The sequence below is a fragment of the Lissotriton helveticus genome, chromosome 12, assembly GCF_964261635.1.
Source record: "Lissotriton helveticus chromosome 12, aLisHel1.1, whole genome shotgun sequence".
NCBI classification, from domain to species: Eukaryota; Metazoa; Chordata; class Amphibia; order Caudata; family Salamandridae; genus Lissotriton; species Lissotriton helveticus.
Window position 1 is genome coordinate 592,265,542 of NC_136073.1, and position 12,296 is coordinate 592,277,837.

Here is a 12,296-nt window from a genome sequence, read left to right on the forward strand (position 1 = left end):
GAGGAGACCATGAGGAAACAACTTTTTTTAGTGTGACTGTTAAGGCATTAAACATACAACTAATTGTGTTGGAAACAGAAGAGGAAAACCAAATTCTAAGATATTTTATTTTGGTAGGGCACCAAGTGAAATTAGTGTTAGCAAACATATATTGGTAACATACGGGTAATATTTCAGTTTTGGAGAACGTTTAGTTTATATCCAGAAATGTTATATGAGTATAAATGAATTTCGTGTAAAAAGGGTGATAGGGAGGACAGGGGATTGGACATATAAATCAAAATATCATCAGCATAAGCTGACAGTTTAGTTTGAGGGGAATTATGTACAAAACCTGAGATGAGTGGGTTAACTCTGAAACATTCAAGGAAAGGTTCTAAACATAAAACAAATAGATGAGGGGAACCAGGATAACCCTGCCATGTACCTCTATGTACCTAATATTATTGTGAGAAATGATTATTAACAAAAATACTAGCACGTGGAGCAGAGTATAATAATTTTACAAATGAAATTAAGACCAAACCCATACCATTGAAGTGTAGTAAACATAAATTGCCAGTTAATATCATCAAATGCCTTTTCGACATCAAGAGACAATGCTGCTAGATATTGATTTGTTGTTTTTACCAAAAGCAATAACATTTGTAAACATTCTAGCATTGTCAGTAGCCAGTCTACCCTTAACACAACCAGATTTATCGGTGTTCCCAATAATGGAACAATAGTCTCAAGGCAAGACGCAAGGCTGTTGGCAAATATTTTGCAATCATAATTAATTAATGAAATAGGACGATCATTTTTACAAAGGGAGTAATCTTTATCAGGTTTGCGAATAAGAAAAATCAAGGCTTCTGGAAAGGGACCAGAGGCCTTAGATTTTGCAAGAAAAGAGTTGAAAAGCTAGTAGTTTAGGGGCAAAAATGGAGGAGTAAGCGTAAAAAAAAAAAATCAACAAAAAGGCCATCAGGAACAGGAGCCTTGGCTTTTTTTGCGGATCTGATGGCATCTATTATTTCCTGGAGAGTTATCTCAAGTTCTAATAAATTAAATTTAACAAGTAAAGATTGGGGATTAGGTAGGCCACTAAAAAAGTTGTGCATATTTTGTTCTGAGGGGTTAGTGTCATCAGAGTACAATAACTGGAAATATTCTTGAAACGTGGTAGAAATATCTACATCAGAAGATACAATTCTGTTGGTACGTTCATTTAGAATCTAACAAACCTTTTTATGTTCAGATTGGATTTAAAAAAAATTGGCCAACATCTTGTCCGCCTTGTTTTGACCTCCGTGATATTTAGATTTAACTTTAAGGAGAATATTACAAGCATCAACAGTGTCAAGTTTATTAAGAGCAGACCTGACTTTGATTAATTCATGCAGTACAGAAGAGGATTTAGAAGGAAAAGTTATTATGCTTTAATGTTTTGAGTTTTTGTAATAAAGTAGTATATTTGCCATGGTTAGTTTTTTCCTCCTTGCTGCGTATGCAATAGTGAAGACACAAAAAGAGACCTTGAAGGCATCCCAAGTATTAGGAACAGATGTGTCCGTAGGTTGATTAATTTGATAAAACTCGTTAATAAAGGTTGTAGCTTCATATATAAAATTATTGTCCGAAAGGAGAAAGTTATTACATTTCCATCGACCAGTTTTAGAATTGTTCAGAGATAAATAAGTCAAATTAAGAAGCATGGTCAGAAATAAAAATAGAGCCAATCTCTGAGGATTGGATGGAGGGAAGTAGAGGTTTACTAACCAAAATGTAATCAATTCTGGAACGAGTATGGTGAACATTGGAGAAAAACGTCAACATCAAATAATGAACGAGTGGTAATGGCAGATTGAAATGCTTTGTGATATTTGTCAGGATTAAATTCACATTTAGACTGTCTGTCAGTAAATGGATCTAACCACTCATTAAAATCTCCTGCAACAATAATGTTAGGATTGTCAAGAGAGGTTAATAAAATCTTGATGCTGTTCCCGAAATCTGGGTCCAGTTTAATGGGACCATAAATATTAACTAAAAAGATTTCCCTGTTATGAATGATATCCTTAGCTGTTACCCATCGTCCATCACTGTCACATTGAGGTGCTAAAATGTGTACATGCAACGATTTATGAAAAAGAATAGCAACACCACCTTTACGATTAATCGCAGGAGGATATATTACTTGGCCTACCCATTGTTGTTTCAATTTAAGAGATTCTACATCATTACAATGAGTTTCCTGTAAAAAAGAAACATGTGAGTTTAATCTGGACAAGTGAGTGAGTACCTTTTGTCTTTTGATAGGCTGTCCTAGGCCACGAACATTCCATGAGACAACATTACACATATTTAGGGAGTGTGATGAAAGATACAGAAATACAGGTATTACGCTGCATGGACACTGCTAAAAACAGAAAGACAACATTCTTTCAATAAAGTTGTAACATATACATAATGCAAACAGAAAGAAAGAAAAAAAAGAGAGTTAAAACAACTACTAGAAGATGGAGAAAGAATGATAGTAGTATACAGAGATAGATCAAGGAAAGAAATCCAGTTCTAAGATGAAGAGTAAAAGAGATATGCATGGGACACAACAGCACCAAGAGCAAGAAGAGCAGCACAGGGAGAGAAACTAAGATATGAAGGCGCTAACAGCCCTATAGAAATATTTTATAGCGAGAGGTAGAAAGAATTTTTAGAAGAGTGTAAGAAAAAGAAGAATTAGTTAGAATAAGTTAGGAGCTCTGGGAAGGAGTATCCACAGAGTGTTGTGATATACTTTGGAGAAAAGATTTTAATTTGACAGGATTGTCAAAGGATCACGTAAAGGCCTCATGAGTAGTTTTACATAATTTTACATAAACAAGGATGCGAAATGCCATAATGGATAAGTAATTGTCTCATTATGGGTCGAAGAGCAAAACATTTTTTTTCGGTCATTGGTGGTATTAGATAGATCTGGAAAGATATAAATGGTGTGGCCAGACCATATAAGGCGATGTTTCACTTTTGCTGCCTTCAGCACATCCATGAGATCTGTAAATTCAAAAAATAACATAATTCCTCTGGGTCTGGTAGATTGAGGTTGGAGACGACCAAGACGATTTGCATGTTGAGTGTTCTATTTGAGGATCATGTTGAAGGTCCAAAAGCTCAGGCAGCAACTTCTTCAAGAAGATAAGAAGGTCCGGGCCTTCCAAATTTTCTGGTAGAACATATAACCACAGGGTATTACGTCTATTTCGATTTTCAAGATCTTCAGTATGCAATTTGAGCCGTTGAATCTCTTGCTCCAAGATAGGAATCTTGGTAGTAGCATCATGTAAATCACTTATACGTTACTCCATGTCAAACAATTTTGCTTCAATAGTGATCCATCTATCCTCAATTTGTTGAAGCTTTTCATTAGTAGCAGACATGAAGGGTTTTAATCCCCTCACCTCATCAAGATTTGGGTTATGCAATAACAGAATAAGAGAGGGGAAGTCATTTTTCACCCGCTTAGGTTTTGCACCGGAAGCAGAAGGCTTAGCAGAAGCTAAAGGATCACTGACCATTGTTGCCTGATGAAGAGGACAATGAATCAGCTTTGGTGACACTCTGAGGCTACCTATATGCTGTGTGAACAATACTTGGAAGCATGCTGAGGTGAAAGAAAATATGTATAAGCTTTGAGCCCAATATCCAGAGCCAAGAAAGCATTCACAAATACTTAAGTCAGCATGAGAAAAAGGTAACAGTGTTTATATACAAAATGCTGAAAGACTATAGCAAAAATTAATTAAAATGGCATTTATAAGGAAAAAGAGCCATTTAAGTAATGAAAATGCCATTATAAGCTAAAATAGTGCAGAAAAAGCATGAGAGGAGAGAAGGGAACAACCAACAAAAAAAAGTTGCCAGCCGTTTAATTGTAATGCCGGTTCTCCTCAGTAGGGGGTCATTAAGACGCTAGCGGCAGGATTATGTAATGGCAGCTGCTCCGGGTCAGGAAACCCTGCAGAAATGGTCATAGCAGCTCAAAATGCCGCTCTAACCGTCAAGGACATCTTGGGGGCGAGCAGAGCCCCAAAGCAGAACAGAAAGGCTGCAAACAAAGGAAAGAGCTCCGCGCTCTAGCGGGGCTCAGCTAAACGCCGCCATCTTCTCCGGCGTGCAGAATACTCCCCCAGATGATGACTTTTCAAATGCTAGTGGGCTGTACACCTCTCCTGAGCTCAGTTAAACTGCACCTCTAATATTCCCTCCTAGACGTTTTCCTTTTTTGTTCAGCAGTTTTCCACAAATTTGTCAAAGTGCCCTACCGCTTCATTCTGTTAAGACTACGAGGCTAACTTGTTGACTGAGATTCTGCAGCTTGCTAGGTCTTCTTAGGAGTTTATCCTTTAAAGCGAACTCTTACGTTTCAGGCCTTCTTGAGACAAGGCTTTTCATGCTCCTTCAGTGAATCACTGTGGCATGGCACTATAGGCTGAGATCAGGGGACCTAAAGTTCATCTCTGCTAAATCTTCATCTGAGAAGCTGGAGGTCCAGCCTTCATTGTCCAAGTAGAACTCCAATGTATTTCATTCCGCCTTGCCGATGGTGGTCCAATCGCATTGATTATGGGGTGAATTTGTTATCTCCTTGAAAAGTCTGTCCCAGCTCAACTCCACCATAATATGCTACCTGGTGTGCTGATGGTACACACTTCAAGATATGTATCAGTTACTGATAAATCATCTCCCACATTATTTATGGGAGTCCTTCATGCAACTGGTCAAAGATGGCCAAAATATGGCAAACACATTTTATTTTTCAAATGAGACTTGACCGACACCTTAGCGAGAAGTATAGCAATTCAGTCTCTATTTGAAAATGCTCCTGGATACGTTCAACCAATTTCTCCGGTGATGTTCAAGCAAAGCCAAGAGACATGCTGTGCGAAGTTTCCATGCTCTTCAGAGACAATGCTGACTGGTTCTGGAGCTCTTCAAGAAAACCTGTGCCACAGTGCACTATCTGGGATTGACTTCCATGACATACCTCTTTCATCAGCAAAACCTGCAGTTCTGTAGTTTTTGGAAGACCAGCTTTTTCAGCAGAGGCAGCCATCAGTATGTATGCATGTGGTATTTGTATAGCACAAACGTAGGCAAAAAGGCAGTGGAGCACTGTATAGTGTCAAAGGCAAGCATGCAGTCAATGAGTGAAGGGAGAGGTAGCTGGATTCTGGGAGCAGAAGTATACTGTTACCACGTTGTGATGGAGTGTTCCTTAAAGAGGTGTGTCTTAAACTCTTTCCTTAATTGGAGTGGCATTTGGGCAGTCTTGATGTATTCAGGGATGCTGTTCCAGACCCTGGTGTAGAACCCTCTCAACCTCTTCAACAATGGCAGTAGTTTTTTCATGGCTTCAGTGGTCAGGTGACTCCAGAGGCTCCATGAACACAAAAGTTCCTCCTCACTTGCCTCTGCTTCAAAACCACTTTAGTTTGTCCTGAAGTGAGCACAATTTTCAGGTGGGGAAGGCCGACTTTCTCATTTTGTGGTGAATTAGCAGGTCTTGATTTCGGACTATTGGGTCATTCAGATTGTGGAGGCTGATCACTAGCTGCTGATTTAGAAAGCTCCTCCACATCCGTCTGTTGTGCCACGTCAATAGATCACGCACAAAGCCTTTTGAACATTGTGCTGTCTCTCCTTGGTACCAGAGTCATAGAGTTGCTTCATGACACACAAAAAGGCCAGGGATGCTAATTTTTGTCAGAAAGACAACAGCTTCTGACCATTCTGAACTTCTACTTCTTGAAATCTTTTCTCCGCAAGGAAAAATGCAAGATGCTCTCTCTTGATCTAGTATTGCTGGCCTTAGAGTCTGAGGTTTGGATGATGTCACCTGATCTACATGACATGTATTTTCATATATTGACCCTGCAGTTCCAAAGGAAATGTTTGCAGTTTCTGGTGGGTTTCACCATTTGTTTTTGCTGCATTCTTTCAACCTTACATCAGCCGTGGCAGGTGAGAGTCACCTGCGCATGTCGGAGGCATTAATTCTGGTACTTTGACAACAGATTGTTGATTGGATAGCTACAGCTGGTGTTGGCTCACCTCCCGAGTGTATCCTTGATTTTCAACCTTGTGTGTCCACCTCCATCCCACTAAGTAATTGCCATTTATTGGGGCAGGTTTAGACACAATCAATTTGAGAGCATTCTCCCAATGGGCAAATAGTCTGGGTTCTTTAGCATGTGATCCTGATGTTTTAGATATCAGTTCATCTTCCTGCTCTAATAATACTTTTCTGGGCATTGTGACCTCCTGCATTCTACTTGTCCCAGTTGTGCAGTGACACATGCATGCTCTTCAGTAGTTTTCTCAGGCCTGGAGATTTCTTTCGGACAGAACACTGATTTCTATGGAAGTGTTCTAGGACCTACTGCGGTGGCTGGTGCAGGACCATATGAACTGATGGACTTGTCTATATTCTACCTGCAGATTGGTTGGAAATGAAATTTAGACTATAGTGATTTGAAATCTCTCATCTCCTGCAGAGTGGAGGTATCCCTAAAGCCTGCTTGAAGTACAGGTAATTTGATAGACCCTCAAGGAATTCCTGCCCTTAATTTATGGCTGAGTGTTTCAGGTCTTCACCGACAACATGCATTTTGCAATTGGAATCTCCCTTCAATGTTGGTTCATTTTGCCTGCCTACTCTAAGCCGTGCCTCCGCTGTACTGTGCCCTGTTGTTTCTATTTCAGGAGTTTCTGGGGGACACATCTCAAATGAGCTTAGATTTCTGCTAGAGTATACATTGCCTTCCATTCCCCCGACTTCTCATGCTCCTGGAAGCTAAGGCAGGTCCGGGAGCAAGTGATCCTAATTTCGCCAGATTAGGCAAGGTGGGCTTGGTGCATGGAGCTGCGCAAACCTGTGTTTGCCCTTCTTTTCTGTTCAGCAAATACCACTTATCACAGTTGGGAGGTCCAGTGCTCCACCTTAATATTTCCAGCCTCCACCTATGTAGTTGGTATGTGGAGCAATTTGATTGCCTTTGTTCTGCCCTTGGAGGTGGATGGTCATGACCTCTCAGCCAAAATGTATTTTCAATGGGAAATCAATCAAAACAATTGCACACATTCCCCTCGATTGTAAATGTATTCTAAGAGCAGAAAAACCTTTTTTTGAGAAAATGCCAAGACTAATTCAATCCGAAGCCTTATCCAGTATGCTACAGCTCCTTCTGTAAGACCACTTTGCAGAAATGAAACAGTTGCAGCCTTCCTCTAAGCCCTTCAGAATAGTAGAGGAGCAAAAATTGTTGTGATGGTCGCAACCTCAAAGCCATCACTAGGGTACAAAGCAACTGACGTATGCAAATATAAACCACTCGCAGCTGCAGAATAGTCTGCCAGAAAAGCTCCTCAATCGCATAATACCAGACTAAGGATAAACAGATGATGATGGTACAGCCATTCCATCCTTCTATACCTTTGCCCTGCTCTCTCACACCAGGCAGTTACCTCACGTTGGGAATGGGACCAAACCCAGTAATCTGTGAATCACAATGAAATAACAAAAAAGTCGGCCATGGTAAGAAAAGTCTGGAGTGATTCCAGTGAGAACTATAAGTAAACTCTTGCATGTTTAGGTGGATGGTCCTTCTGTCCACCGTAGTCACTCTCGTTCCTTTCTTATTCTCGAAATACAAGATCCCTGAGCATGTGTTCCCCTGACACTGCCTCCCCATCCCAACATATCTTCATCTTCAGACGCTCTAACCAAGGGATTTAAATGATTGTACCCAAAGGTCTAGATGACCAGTTGGATAGTAAACTAAACATACTTTTTCAACACTATTCCTCCTTCAAATCTGATCATTCTTGTTGTTGGTCAAGCTTTATGATATGGTGTTTAAAAAAAGGTTGATCTGCTTAAGGTGAGTTTGTTGGATGTTTTATGGTGAACTTTCTGTGGCTCAGCAAGATTTTGCTCAGGACAGATGAACTAGGTTACCTGTTTGCATGATACCCCTTTTCTTTGATTGCCAGTTCAGCCATAGCGGTTTGAGTCCTCTATTGTGATGCAGTTTTTGAAGGCACGGACACAAGCTTCCTCTACCTTCTTTCACAATGGGATTTGTATTTCTTTCTCCCCTTTTTGATGGGAATGCTATTTGAGTCTAATCACAACTACTGTCTGTGGCTACTTATTTTGAAGATGGTCTTCCTTTTTTGCTGCCACGCGTGATTCATGGGTGCGGAAGCAGCATGCCTTTTTGGCCCATCCTCCATTCACCTTGTTATTCCCAGACAAATTGGTGTTTGGATGCCAGCTTTCTTCCTGTCTAATATGGCTTACCTATCCATGTTACAAGACATTTTAGTCTAGTCCTCTCGTCAGGCCCATCGCCGTTGGGGTACTGCTTGGGTATTTACTAATGAGGAAGGGGATTTACAGCCAAAAGTATACTTTCAGAAGGACAAGTTAGATATCTTCAGTGACAATCATTTTTGTGAATATTCGGTCTACCCAGATTGCTCACCTCCAACCCACCGTTCCATTCTTAGGAGTGGTCCTACAAATGTTTGGTACTAGGGCCCCATGTAAGTCTTCTCTTGTGTACACCGCATTCTTTCATCAATCCATCATTGTCGGACTCATCTTGCTTCTGAGGGTCTTAATAAAACGATGGAAATTGATGTGAGGATGCAGGGTAGCTTGGATGGCTCCACGGTGTCCTATCAGGACGAGAATCCGGAGCCAGGCAATGCCTTCTGTCGGGGTTGGAGATCTATTGCATATAACTTCAGTGTCAGTCTGGTGCCAGCAGAGGATATAAGAGATGTGGAATCTGTGGGTAGATCGCGTATCCCCCTGAAAAATACTTACCAAAGGATATGTTTTTTGTCAGCAGTTTAGACGCGAGACCCCTTTGTATATGTTTAGGACAGGTTTAGTTGAGTAAAGAGTGAGTCATTTTAGATAATCTAACCAATGGACAAAAGTCAACAGGTGAACGAGAGTTTGTGTAACTTTATCTATTTCATAGATAAGGCTAATCGTTTTCTCCATTGGACACCCGTATTTAATAATAATATAATAATAAGGGAAATGTATAAAGCGCCTGGTTACGCGCACCAGCGTGTCCCCGCGCTATGGTGAGTGGTGGTGGCAGAGTCACCCCAACTGGCAGCGGACCCAGCCTACCGGGTGTACAGATATGTTTTAAGTTTCTTCCTGAATCTGGGCTCAGAGAGCTCCAGGCGCAGTTCCTTTGGCAGACCATTCCAGCTCTTGGCAACCACGTACCTGAAGGATCTACCCCCCATACGTGCTTTTTTCACTTTGGGGACCTTCAGTAGCCCTGAGCCAGAAGAGCGCAGGGCGCGCGGAGGCTCATACTGAGTAACCAGGTCCTGTAACGGTGCAGGTGCCTTCCCGCACAAAATGCGGTGGCATGTGCAGAGAGCCTTAAAGTCAACCCTACTTTTTACTGGAAGCCAGTGGAGTGCTTGGAGGGCTGTCTTTGAAGGCGATCTCTTCGGAAGCCTCAAGACCAGACGAGCCGCTGCATTTTGCAGCACTTGAAGACGGCTGATGACCTTACCCGTTGCCCCCAGATAGAGCAGGTTGCCATAATCTAATCGTGATGTTACGAGGGCATGTACCAGCGTCTTCCGAGCTGCCGTGGGAAGTAGATCGAGAACTTTCCGAAGGCTTTTCAGGACACCGAAGCATACCCCCACCACCCGGCCTATCTGAGGTCCGAATGTTAGGTCCGCATCCAGCCATACCCCAAGGTTTCTAGCTTCCTGGCAGAGTGTAGGAGTCTCCCCCAGGCAGGATGGCCACCATGCCGATGACCACACCGACGAGCCCCCCCACCACGAGCACCTCAGTCTTGCTGCCGTTCAACCTCAGGCAGTTGGAAGACATCCAGGTAGCCAACTCCTGCATGCAGGCTCTTAAGCTGTCCGCAGCAAGACCGGGCGCGCGTGAAAGGGAGATGACAAGCTGCGTGTCATCGGCATAAGACACTATGTGCAACCCATAGCTTTGGACAATGGCTGCCACCGGGGAGACGTACAGATTGAATAAGGTTGGGCTCAGGGACGAGCCCTGCGGTACGCCCTGAGCCAAACTAATCTCCCTTGAGTAGCAGTCTCCCTGTCTGACCTGAAAGCCTCTACCTATCAGAAAGGACTGGATCCATTTTAGCGCAGCCCCTGAGATCCCACCATCATTCAGACACTGTAGCAAGGTGGTATGAGCTACAGTGTCGAATGCTGCGCTAAGGTCCAGGAGGATCAGGGCCATGGTCTGGCCCTAGTCCACTCCCTGGCGGATGGTCTCAACCGCCATGAGTAGCGCCGACTCAGTAGAGTGGCGTGGCCGGAATCCAAACTGGGAATCTTGTAGGAGGCTGGCCTCCTCCACGAAATCCATCAGCTGGATGTTCACGGTTTTCTCCGCCACTTTAGCCATGTACGGTAACAAAGAGATAGGCCGGAGGTTCTCTAATTTCTCAAAGTTGATGTTCGGCTTCTTTTGGAGGGGGAGAACCACCGCCTGTTTCCAATCTCTTGGTACCGTATTGGACCTAAAGGAAACTTCCAGAACATGTCTAATGTAGGGTTCCAAAGCCGCCAGGCTACCAAATAGCCGTTTAGGCGTTGTAGGATCCTTGGGGGAGCCTGATTTTACTGAGCCACAGATCTGTAGGAGCTTCTCAGGGGGTGGGATGACAAAATTAGTCAGCATATATTGCTCCCCCCTTCCCCTCGAATTCTCCCTAAACTCAGGCCCCGTTATAGGTTGGCTTGGGAAGGAAGAGTAGATTTTTTCTACTTTTTTGGCAAAGAAGTCCGCAATACGATTGCAAGCGTGCACCGAGCAATCAACTGGTACCACAGAGGACTTCCCAACCGAAAGAGTTTTATAGATAGAAAACGATTCTTTCATAGAGTTCTCCGCCTCCCTAATCCTATTGGCATAGTAAGCTGCCTTAGCCTTCCTAATTAATGGTCCTAATTTGCACTGTAACCCACTGATGTGGTGGGATACAGCTTTGATTGCAAGACAAGTGCTTGGATATCTCACGTAGAATTTGTTCTAGTAATGGATTTGTAAAATTGTGCCTAATATTACCCAAACTGTCTTGAAGAGAGGTAGACCTGTTTGTCATGCTTGCTTGCTGGATGCAATAATGCACTGGTACTAATAATATTCCAGGGCGTCTTTTTGCTCTTTTTAAAGCCCTCATGGTAGCCTCTCTTGATTTGTGTATTGAGGCATAGAGTAAACTTTTGTAAAGGTCTGTTTCTCTTTGGCAATATCTAGTGCAAAGAATATGAGGTCTATAATGCATTTTGTTATGCAGATGTCTGGGCACACGTATGGCTGTTTAATTTAAACTGCTTCACCCATTTTTTTTATGGCACTCGTTGTGAGAAGTTGGCCTGGTATATGCTGTCCACTAGTTAAAGTGGGCACCCTGTACCAGTCCAAACAACCCTTATGGAGATTAGGATAAAGATAACCTTTATGAAAGCTATCCTAGTGGTAGCTATGGAGATCAGTCTTCAGGCTAAGTCTTGAAGGAATGCAAAGCAGCTTGTTTTACCAGATCAGAACCTCCTGAATAATCAAATGAAAGGAGAACCACACAAGTGTTATATAAAATATGTATATATTACTAAACACTCTCTACTAACCTCTTTATGAGATTAGAGCACAAGGCACACAATACTTAACGCCTTAACCGCAGCGGTTTTTCCGCCGCGGTGCGGGCGTTCTTTTAGGTGGGCGGGCACCGTCAGCCGTTGGCCGACGGCAGCACTAGCGAGTTAGTGCGTTGTCCGACGGGAGCACCCAAGGGGTTAATCAATAGAACAGTAAATAGCACAGTACACAGCAGGCTCCAGGGAGAGACTGAACCATATACAAAAAAAATGGTATAACAACAATGACTTTAATAGACACAGTGCCTCGAGCACGTAGAATCGCTGAGACCCCAAGGAACCACCCAAAGGAGTGACACAGGGAGCCCACGGAGGATGGTACAGTGTGAGAACACAGACACGTGTTCCGTACAACTCTATGAGAAAGTCGCAGTTGGACAATTACTGTTTAAGGACACTTTGGAGAGGACTTCAAGCAAACCCTTTGGAACATAGAAGGTTCTAAGGCCAGCACCCTTGTGAGTACAGAGGTACCTGTGTTACCTTTAGGAGCAGGGTGCATATGGGTCAAGTGGTGTTGGAAACCCTCGTTGTTTTCAATGGCGTGATGCTGCTGCCGGGAAGATGAA

The 12,296-nt window shown here is 42.7% G+C and overlaps 1 protein-coding gene across 4 annotated transcripts in view; it reads left to right on the forward strand.

Annotated features, from left to right (window-relative positions):
• Positions 1 to 12,296, forward strand: part of METTL25B (methyltransferase like 25B) — a 471,174-nt gene that overhangs the window by 444,824 nt on the left and 14,054 nt on the right. The gene's annotated exons all lie outside the window — the stretch shown is intronic.